We start from the raw sequence: 12056 nt of genomic DNA on the forward strand, positions 1-12056 counted from the left end.
ACTATAACTGATTTAATTATAAGTTTATGTAATTTAATTTTTAATACTGGCCACCTTTAACAATTAGCTTGCAAAATTCCTGAAAATTTAACAATTGGCTCTTGCAAACAAGTGTGGGCCAGCTCCAACACCCAGCTGCCAATACTCCTCTCTGTCTGGTTAATAGAATTCATTAATCTCATTCTTCAAAATCAAGTCTCTTTTGTGTTTGTTCTACTAGCTCATTTAAAAATACTTTTTCTTCTTTTATTTAAAACTAAGATGATATTCACCTCACTTTTTTATTTCTCAACACCATCTGGTTAACCTAAATAAATCTGATCTATTATATCCAAACTTAGATTATGTTAGGAACAACACAGAATTGATCGTTTTGGGGGTTCTCTTTGGGGGTTGTCTGCAATACAATGGGTAGGTGTGAGTAGAAAACTCATTTCTACTTTTGGGGGGGAATTGATATTTTTTCCCATTTTTTTTTTCTGAGGAGTTTATAAATAGAACTTAGCTCTGTAAAGTCTGTCACAAATCTTTGGGAGTTTACATAGGCTTTAAGCTGGACCAAAGCAATGCTCAGTTTCCTTAAGGTGACTAATTCAAATTCAGATACAAAAACACTAAACACTTATGTGCCAAATATTGGGCTGATTTATGTATATGTTTCGTTTAATAATTAAATCTGTGAAGTAAGTATATACTTTTCTGGTTGGGGAGCTGAGATGAGTTTTGAGTTCTTCACTTATGTTTTGAGAAGGAAATGTGATTATGTGCCTCTCCCCTTCATGATCAGGATATAGTCATTAATGAAACATTTCCATAGCATTTCTTAGTAGGGAACCTTGACAAGGTAAATAAGGCTGCCCCAAGAGCTCCAAGAAGGGATTTCATTTTCTTTATGAATTGGTTGTACATTTTTGGTTGTAACAATAATCCAGAATGAAATTGTGGGCCACACATTGCTAAAATATGTAAGAACATTTCAAAAGTAAGTAATCAACTAGTATGTTCATCAAACAGAAACTATAACTCAGTTTCAGGAAAAGTTGTGATGAATATTATCATCAAAAATGACATGTGAAGCTAGATACGTATACTGATGGATTTTTTTCAAGTGATTTAAATTCACACTATATGTTGGGGCGCCTGGGTGGCGCAGTCGGTTAGGCGTCCGACTTCAGCCAGGTCACGATCTTACGGTCCGTGAGTTCGAGCCCCGCGTCAGGCTCTGGGCTCTGGGCTCTGGGCTCATGGCTCATGGCTCATGGCTCATGGCTTGGAGCCTGGAGCCTGTTTCCGATTCTGTGTCTCCCTCTCTCTCTGCCCCTCCCCCGTTCATGCTCTGTCTCTCTCTGTCCCAAAAATAAATAAAAACGTTGAAGAAAAAAAAAAATTTTAAATTCACACTATATGTTAAAACATCAAAATTTTTATAGTTGGTTATTTTATCTTGGTGGCATATCTTCTCTCTTGAGAGAAAAGATGATAAGCAAACCAAGAAAGACTTTAGGTTAAGTATAGCTACAGTGAGTTATTCTAAAGAAAATAATACACTGACAACTTTATTTGATAGACTTCAAATAAGTGAGAAAATCAACATTATTTACATCACTTGGTTTGTTGTCCTATTAGTTACCTTATCAAGTAGAAGATAAACTGCTCTCTTTTCACAAGTAATAAGAATGCATAATATGAGTCTAGGCATAGATCAGCAAGATTTGTTTAATTTGTGGCTGTATAAAAATCACCATTTTGGGTGCCTAGGTGCTCAGTTGGTTAAGTGTCTGACTCTTGATTTCGGCTCAGAGCATGACCTCCCGGTTCATGAGTTCGAGCCCTGCATCCAGCTCTGCATTGACCGTGCTGAGCCTATTTGGGATTCTCTGACTCCCTCTCTTCTCTGCCCTTCCTCCACTCGCTCTCTATCTCTCTTCTCAAAATAAATAGAAAAACATTAAAAAATTACCATTTCAGTGGATTTGTTTCATGTCCATTTCATATCCACCATTTTAGTGGATATATTTTTAATGTAAGTGTCATCTGGGGATAGCAATTAAAAAACTATAGAAGGCAATAGAATATCTGGTTTGCATAATTATTATTAATTATACTAATTACTACTAATTTTAAGTTTAATATGTGTCAGGTATAATGCTGAGTATATTAGATGCATTATGTTAATCTAATTTGGATTTATATAATCATTGTTTACTATATGTATATATTGATAATTTGTTAAAGCCATGGACCTGCTTAAGGAAAGATGCAAATATATATATATATATATATATATATATATATATATACATGAACACAAATGTTTGTATATAATTTTGGGGATCATAGATCCCCTATTCCTGACTTCTCACCTTAAGGATCCCTTAGAATAGTGCTTGTAGAATTCAGTTTCAATAACATTGTATCCAAACTGTAACCTGCTTATTTTTATCAGTATTTGACAGCATAGAACTTCAAGAATACAATTCCAATGACCCTATTAGTAAGTTATATTGTATGAGCAGGAAATTCGTATAACTGGCAAACACAATATTTGCCAAGAGTACCAACTGAGGAATAATTTATATCAGGGCAAAATTGGAAACAATATCCAATATCCAGTAATAGAGTATAGGTTAAACAGATTATGACACAACAAAATGTCATGAAACCATTTGTAAGTAATATGCACATCAATATTTAATGCCTATAGCATATCACTGGATCAAAAGCAGACTTTAAATAGCATATATATTATGTTTTGAAAAACATATATATACTTCTGAAAAAATCTAGGAAAACTCTTCATTTGTTCTTAAAATATTCAAGTTAGCCTAAGAAAAGAGATCTAATTGATGGGCTGCACAAGAAATTTTATTTTATTTATTTTAAAAAAAAATTTTTTTTAAAAAAAAATTTTTTTTTTCAACGTTTATTTATTTTTGGGACAGAGAGAGACAGAGCATGAACGGGGGAGGGGCAGAGAGAGAGGGAGACACAGAATCAGAAACAGGCTCCAGGCTCTGAGCCATCAGCCCAGAGCCCGACGCGGGGCTCGAACTCACGGAGTGCAAGATCGTGACCTGGCTGAAGTCGGACGCTTAACCGACTGTGCCACCCAGGCGCCCCTAAAATTTTTTTTCAACGTTTATTTATTTTTGGGACAGAGAGAGACAGAGCATGAATGGGGGAGGGGCAGAGAGAGAGGGAGACACAGAATCGGAAACAGGCTCCAGGCTCTGAGCCATCAGCCCAGAGCCCGACGCGGGGCTCGAACTCACGGACCATGAGATCATGACCCGAGCCGAAGTCGGATGCTTAACCGACTGCGCCACCCAGGCGCCCCTGCACAAGAAATTTTAAAGGAAATCTCCTGGGAACCCAGAAGTCCAAGCCATTCATTATATAGCTGATGTCATAAAGTCTGGAGCTAGAGGCAGTTCTGGGTTTAAGAAGACTGGGTGATCAGAGCTCAGAACCTTCCCTCCACTATTCCCCTTGAACTTGACTCAGCCACACTGTGCCTCCAAGCTTCTTTCTGTTCCACTTTCAACTGGCATAGTCATTATATTTGTTCTTTGTAAATTTAATTTGCTCATAGCACAATGTGGTTTGATTTCAGATCCTATTGCTAACTGTTTTTAGTTTAGATTCTCAAGATGGAGCCTATTGCTTGGCTTATTTTATTAGACTAAATTTGTTTCTGGACAACCTGTTGATTATTTCCTTTAGGGAGACATCTACCTGCAGCTAGGGTGATGGACTGGGGTGGTAAGTTTCATTTGGTAAAAGGGTGTGGATAGGGTAATTTTATTTAGAATGACCTAGGGATATAGGATATAGGCAGCATAAAGTAATTCTCTTAAGGAAAGATTAGGCACCAGAAAATTAATAGTGGCTATTTCTGGGTAGTAGGATTACAAGGAAAAAAATACATATATATGTATATATATATACATATATATATATATATATATATATATATATAATTTTTGTGTTTCTCTAATTTCTAATTTTAAATAATGATTACATGTGATTTGGAAAATAAGGAAGTAATATCCCTAGAATGTGATTTGTACTTTTTCCTCTGTAGTTTTGTAGGTTTGGTTTAATTCCATTTGTTAGGGAATTTCCAAATTCTATGATAACATGTTTCTTTAGAAAAGATGAAATGTACTGGTGAAAAAAAAAAAAGAAAAAGAAAAGAAAAAAAAGAAAAAAAAAAAGAAAGAAAATTAAACATGTGTTTGGTACTTTAACCAATCAGAGCCAGTACTGGGTACCATTTTGAATTGTTTGGCTTTATGCTGGGGCTGGAGAGATACAGAGATATGTATTCTAAGACAAGGCCTCTGGCTTCAAGTGCCATTCAGTAAATATTAATTGAGTACTATAATGTACAATAGGGATTCAGAGGTGACAAGTTACAGTCACTGCCTCCTCAAACAGCTAGCAATCCAGTTAATTATAGGAACAGGAAAAAAAAATTAATATTGCAAGACAATGTATGTGAAGAGTCCAATGACTGATGTGAGAGTTCAGAGGATTGAGAAATCATTTCAGTTGGGATGAATAAAAGAGACCTCAAGAGAGATGTGAGACCTCATGAGAAAGAGAGATTTGGTCTTATTGGATGGGGAATGCTTGGGTAAATGAGGGTATGTTAGAGGGCATTATTGGGTTGCCAGAAGAGCTAGCCAAACATGTACAGGTAGGAGGACACAAGGCTTGTTTGGGAGATGTGAGTGTAGTGGACTTGTGTTGTAGACTGGTGGCAGATAAGATTGAGTTAGGCAGACACAATATTTTACTAAATGCTTTTTATTTTTATTACTATTTATTTATTTTTTTTAATGTTTGTTTATTTTTGAGAGAGAGAGACAGAATGTGAGCAGGGGAGGGCAGAGAGAGGTGGAGACACAGAATTCGAAGTAGGCTCCAGCCTCTGAGCTATCATTATGGAGCCTGATGTGGGACTTGAACTCATGAACCATGAGATCATGACCTGAGCCAAAGTCAGATTCTTAACCGACTGAGCCACCCAGGCACCCCTACTAAATGCTTTTTAAATGTGCTTTCATAAAATGCTTTGGAGCTAGTTTGTTGTTTTGTTTTGAACTTTCAAGTGCATTAACTATGTAGACTATTTCAGAGCTTACTAGCTAGCCTATGTTTGATAAGGGGATAGTATATCTGTTGTCCTGCACCTGCCTCTCAGCCATCTCTCACCTGGAATCCTTAGTCTTAGAATCCGTTGTAATTAATGAGAGTCCAAAGGCCTTCTTAATAGAACACTGGCATTAGTATGTTTTCCTGGTATTCTGATCTAGAAATCATGTTGTTATAAATGCTTGCTTGGACTTTCACTCCATTTTAGTCTCTGAATCTACTTTTGCCTTTCCTAGCTATTTCCCTAACTGTTAACACTCTTTTCATCCTGCTGGATATCCTGATTCAGGTTGCAGGCCTTGACGTTGGGTGTTTTACCATGATACTGATTTTTTATTCCTAATTCCAAAATCTTTGTTCCAAATCCTAGTTTATCGTACTCAGTTATGAGAGCACAAGCAGGGGAGAGGAGCAGAGGGAGAGAGAGAATCTTAAGCAGACTCTATGCTCAGTACAGAGCTCAGTGTGAAGCTCAATTCCATGACCCTGGGATCATGATCTGAGCTAAAATCAAGAGTTGGACGCTCAACCGACTAAGCCACCCAGGCACCCCTCAAAATAAATATTTTTAAAACAGCATATTAGGATTGTGTTTACACAACACTAAGTTATTCTGAGAAGATGGTCACTGGGTATGAGTGTGATAGTACAGAGAGAACACTGGTCCATTAATAAATTGAATGTCTTGGTCCATTTCCACCTATTCCAGCTGTAGGTACAGAGGATCTTTTCCGTAGCAGGCTCCTCTCCTGACCAGTCTCTGAATGCATCCTGTCCAAGGCCCCGGTATACCACTGGGCTCAAACATAGCTGATAGTAGGGCCTGGTATGAGTCTAAATCGAGTAGCAAGCCCCTATGAAGCACCCCTTCAACCATCATCCTGACTCCCAAACCCCTTATTGTGCTTGCCCATGGTTATGACAAAGTCTGTGCCAGGATTTCCTTTTCTGTATTGTAATTTCACCCACAGGATGGATGTTATGCTTCTAACTCAGCCCTTTTGTCTAGGACCCCATATTCTTTTTAAACCTTGTCAACCCCATTCCTGGGTATTCTCTCTAGAACCCTGTTAACAGTAAAGGGATGACTTGGAACCACGAAACTTGTCCCAAGGTGGGCCACCTGAATATCTATATCAGATTGACCTGATTAATTTTTTCAATTGTCTTTGAACTGTTTGAGGTGTTGCTGCCTGCTCAATTCTGAGGAGCATTTAATGAAATATGCATAAGAACACATCTAATAAATATAGTAACTATTTATTAAATCCTTAATATGTGGCAGAACTAGTAAGGTAAGCGTTTAAGGAGTTAGATATGCATTTCCTTCTTTTGGCATGTAATGCAGGAGTTGTTCTCAGTCCAAAAGAATATGAGGCTTAACTGACTCACAATGTATGTCTACAAAATCTGTTTTTCTGAAAAGTGGTTTTTAAATATCTGATGGTTGTATCTTTAAACCTTACAGTGAATATTACATTTTCAAAGGAGTACTGACTTTTTCTATGAATCGTATTGGACCATGGGACCACCTAGATCATACTATTCTAGAAAATATTTGATGCTTCATATAATTCACCCTTTATGTTTACTGAACACCTGCTATTTACAAGGCTGTGCATTATAAAGGATATCAAAAGGAGTATTGAACATGTGAGGGATATAAAAATGAGTAAAGCATAGTCCTGGCTTTTGCGTGGAGGGATTATGACAATTACATGTAGACATGAGCACAAAGCAGGATAGCCAACACAGTCCTAAAAGGACCAGAAAAACAATTTTAATAATAATGGCATGATTTTAGTCCTTGGCTAAGATAAAGAATAATTATATACTCAAGATGCAAATTGTGCCTGGCTTAATTATCTCTATCAATTTGAAGAAGCAGATGCTCAGATGTGCAGACAGATACTAATAACTCACTTGGGAGTACTTAATCTGTATCTTTTTATGGGTGTGGAAGAGATGTTCACTGATTTTGACTGATGTTACATTCTTTAAGAACAGTATGGCAGACATTTCCTCAAACTGTATTCTACTATGTATGACCTTTGCCTGTACATTCTTCAGTAGCTCAAATGGCAGCCTAGTCCAGTGACAAAATCTACGTCTTCATGTCAAGCTAATTTAAGGAACGTTTTATCACTTAACTTCACAGTGTGAAGGACATTAATAATTCAGTGGTTTGTATACATTTCCATTCATTCTCCTTGTGAAGATGTTTATGCTGCATAACAACGGTGCAGGGATAGAGGAGTTGGAAAACCTCTTTGCCACCCTATCCCATGCCTCCACTCCTCCTAGAATATCTGGCTTCAGCAACAGTGGAATGAACGGTCAGCGGAGCTGAAGAAGTGGTAGTGTTTGTTAGTACTTTGTGCCTTCTGTAGCTCCTCATTGATGATATCCTTCATGCTAGCCCTATCTGGGTTATTAAGTACTATGTTTTTTAAAAGTCTCTTTTCTATAATTTGGTGCTAATAAGAATAGACTTAGTATAAAAACATTTTCTTCTGTATTGAAACAAAGATTTTTAAAAATGCAGACTCTGAGGGAAGATTCCAGAGACTTGGTCTCTTGAGAACTACCCATCTGTGAAAAAATTCTATTTCTGTTGAACTAGAGACCTGGCAATGGCAAAATGGACTGCCACTGTGAGCCATTTATTCTGTCTCACTGGACAGAATAAATTGTTTCCTAATTGAAGCTATGTCATGACATGAACTGTAAAATGTAGTAGCAATAATTTACTCTCAGCTTAAAGAAATGTCAGAAAATTGTCTGCTTTTTAAAAAAGCATTTTTTTTTGACCAGATTCTGAGATAAAACTGAAAAAAAGGAATACTTTCTGCAATACTATTTTACACTTACACTTTAACTTAAACTGCATATTTTGGAATATTTTGAGAGAACTAATTAAAAAGCATTTTGTATATGTGTAATTTTGAATAGTGTCATTTTTTATAAGTAACTCAGAATTTTTTTTAATGTTTATTTATTTTTGAGAGAGAGAGAGAGAGAGAGAGAGAGAGAGAGAGAGAGAGAAGGAGAGGCAGATAGAGGGGGACAGAAAATCTGAAGTGGGTTCTGTGCTGACAGCAGCAAGTGAACTTGTTGTGGGGCTTGAGCTCACGAACTGCAAGATCATGACCTGAGCTGAACCTGGCCACTCAACTGATTGAGCCACCCTGGTGCCCCATAATTCAGAGTTTCTTGAGCATAATTATGCTTACCATTTCATGCCCTATGGACATAGACATTTGCTACCTTTGGATGAGGTCTGTAAGGCAGGAAACTTGCCTACAGACATTAAATATACATATATATATATGTGTGTATATGTGTATATATATATGTATACATGTGTGTGTATATATATGTGTGTATATGTGTATATATATGTATACGTGTGTGTATATATATATGTGTGTATATATATATGTATACGTGTGTGTGTGTATATATAAATATATATATATATACATATAATTGGCAGCATATGTACACACACTCACTATTTCTATATTAAAAGCATCCACTAACACACCTGGGAATTTACTATAATAACAATTGTGAAATTTCAGAAATGATAGGTAAAAGGATTATTTCAAATAATGTTAAAGTACTTGGCAATCTAGTGAGATATCTATACCATACCTTGCACAAAAGTAAATTCCAAGTAGATTAAAGATCTAGACATTAAAAAAAGAAACCCACAACTAAATGCTGGAATAAAAGGAATGAAACAGGCTTATAATTGTAGGATGAGGAAGGCCTTTCTCAGCATGATATTAAGCCTACAAATTGCAGAAAAAAGGCAATATATTAAAGGTAAAAAAATACCCTTTTATTTGAAAGGATAAAAATAAAGTTAAAAGACAAATGAGAGGCTAGGAGAAAAATATATGCAACATATGTAAAGACAAAAGATTAATGTCCAGAATATTTTACTAATATTCTACTAATAAATAGAAAAAGAAAAAGACAACTAGCTAAATAGAAAATTGACAAAGATTACAAACAGGAAATTAATGAAAGAGGGAATATAAATGTCCAATAAACTCATGGAAAAATGATCCATTTCAGTAATTATTAAACAAATAAAAATTAAACAATAACTAGCTATATATTATTAGCCCAATTGATGGGCAACATCTCAAAAGATTCATAACATCCGCCCTTGGTAAGAAAAAATTGCCACTCTTGTACCAAGAGTGGTGAATGTGGGTATAGCTTTTTGTAAGGCAAACTGATATTATTTTTCAAAATAAAAATGTGTGACCTTTGACCCATCAATTTCATGAGGAATTCCACTGGTAGGGGGTCTAGTCCAGAGAAATACTTAATTATATATATAAATATGTATGTCCAAGTATGCTCATTGCAGTATTGTTTACTAACCAAAAACTGGGGGAGAACTGTCAATCAATAGGAAAATGGGTGAACCAACTGCAGAATATTCATGAAAGGAAATTTATATAGCAGCTAAAAAGAGAGTAGTAGATTCATATGTACTGACTTGGAAAAGTACTTATTACAAGTAAAATAAAAAGCACATTGCAAAACCATATTCATAGCCTGGCTCTATATTCATTTGGGGAGAAAAACCAATAATAATATATGTCCCTACAATCATAAGATGAAGCCTGGAAGAATATAAAATGATCTCTTGATGGTGGCTATGGAGTTGGGAGCTGAAGAGACAGGAGAGAAGGAAAGGAGTGGTCTCACTTGTTATTTCATATCCGTTAAAAAATAAAAGTGAGATTATGAGTGATTTTGGCTTTTTGGCTTTTTTATATTTAACATCTTTTCTATTATAGATATGTATTGCTTTTGTATTAAAAGAATAAATGTAACCTTGAAAAACTAATTCCTGAAGGATGAGTTGAAAAGATGAGAGACTGGGGACAGGAAGATCACTTAGGAGGCTTTAAATGACCGTGGGAAGGATGGCGCATACATGGCCTAGGCAGGAACAAAGAGATTGAGGAGTGGCTGACAGGGACCCTGACAAGTGGAGACAACTAATGTGAGGCTGTGCTCCCAAATCCCAGTACACAGCTCTTTCCCAGAGTCTTCCCAAAGGCCCCGTGAAAAGTACCATTATCCCATCACACAAGCCCTAGCAGACAACAAAACTCAGGTTGTCTGGTTCCTATGCAGGCAACCGTTTCAGTTCTGATTCCACAGTTAATGTGTTTCCACATGAGACCAGATGAAAGCAGCATCATCTTTGCCAAGGGCCCCTTGGGCTATTCTCTGCAGTTCAGCAACCTGAAGGTTATAGCACCATTACATCAGCCTCCTCCTTGGGGACTGGCAAGCAGCTCTCAGGCTGTCTCCACGGAAGCCAGCTTTCCTTCCTCTACTGTGCTTGATCCTGATCATTGCATGTAGTCTGCTTAGCCTGTACTAAAATCTTTTGCTTCCTGTTTACCAAGTCATGCTCATACCTGCAGTCTGCTCTGAATACAGCATTGTCATTGCCCTAAACAGTCATTGTGATCATTGCACATCTCACCTTTGAGCTCCTTTAGGCCTATGAGCTTACCCTTCAACATGCGTAACGCAGTGCTCAACACAGAATAAGCAATGTCACATGATGGAAACTGATTTCACACGGGCACCTCTCTGAAGGGCCTGCTCACTTTTTGCTTGTTTACTAAGAAACAGATGTTGAAACATCTGCTTAAATATTGTGAAATCTTTTCACAGATTGGACATTTAGTTCCTGCAGCATAACTGGGAAAGATCATGTTTACCAAACTGGAGGTGAATTGTATATTGAAAGGGGAATTTGGTAGAATAGCTTGTGTAACATTTCAATGAGAGCAAGTGTAATATTAACATAAACTTTCATGTGTTTAATAGGAAACAGCTTTGGTTGTTTCTAGCTTTAAATCTCATTAGTATATTATTACCTTGAATCTTTATTCATTTTATGGATATATTATATAGAATTGCTACACATAGAAATTGTATGGAAAACAATTTTGAACAAAGTTCAAAAGGTACCTGAGAGCTGAATTGGTACGTTAGAGAAGATACATAGAAAACTTTGTCCCTTTTTTCTTCTCCAGCAAAGCATTGTAAACCTTTCTAATTTTAAAATTATTGCGTGTTCACATAATATCTCCAAGGAGCTGCATATTAGCCTATGAACATGCAGCTGCAACAATCCTATTTTGCTTCTGTACTGCAAGAGAAGAACATTTGTTTTAAACAATTAAGATAATCCAGTTACCTCACAGACCCAGTGCCTTATTTTGAGTTTGAGTGATTTCTGTCTGATGTCACATAGAGGAAAATATAATTTTTCTTGTCTTTTAGCAGCAGATAATTTGTAGATTTTGCAGCTTAGTGGCTTGTCTTTAGAGGGAATTTTGAAATTGCACCTTGTGACTTGTACCATTTTGCATAATGAGATGATTGATATGATGTACTGGTAGCTTTTTCAAGCAAAAGCATGTGACTGGTTGAAAGTGGAAAATTCAGTTTGTTGTTTACCCTCCCTGATCTCAATCACTGGTTTCAACAGAAGTGTCGAGTTGCTTAGACATCATGTAGAATAGTTCAAGAATGAAGAAATTACTTCTAATTAAATCTCTCTGTTACCTTGCTGGGCTCAATTTTCTCCAGTTACCACACACACACACACACACACACACACACACACACACCACTGAAATAATAAAATAGAAGCATTTTCATCCATTTTAGAGAAAAATAAAAAGTAATCAGAGTATTATTAGAGCTTTCTCTTTTTTAAGTATTGTGCTGTGTTGAGAGTGATGCTTAACTGGTAGCTTTGGGGTGACCTCCACAATGACAATGCTTTATTGCTCCTCTATACAGATGTCTAGTGACTTTGAGCCCTAGTCCAGCTCTTTAGC

This window comes from Prionailurus bengalensis, chromosome A1, assembly GCF_016509475.1.
Source record: "Prionailurus bengalensis isolate Pbe53 chromosome A1, Fcat_Pben_1.1_paternal_pri, whole genome shotgun sequence".
NCBI lineage: Eukaryota > Metazoa > Chordata > Mammalia > Carnivora > Felidae > Prionailurus > Prionailurus bengalensis.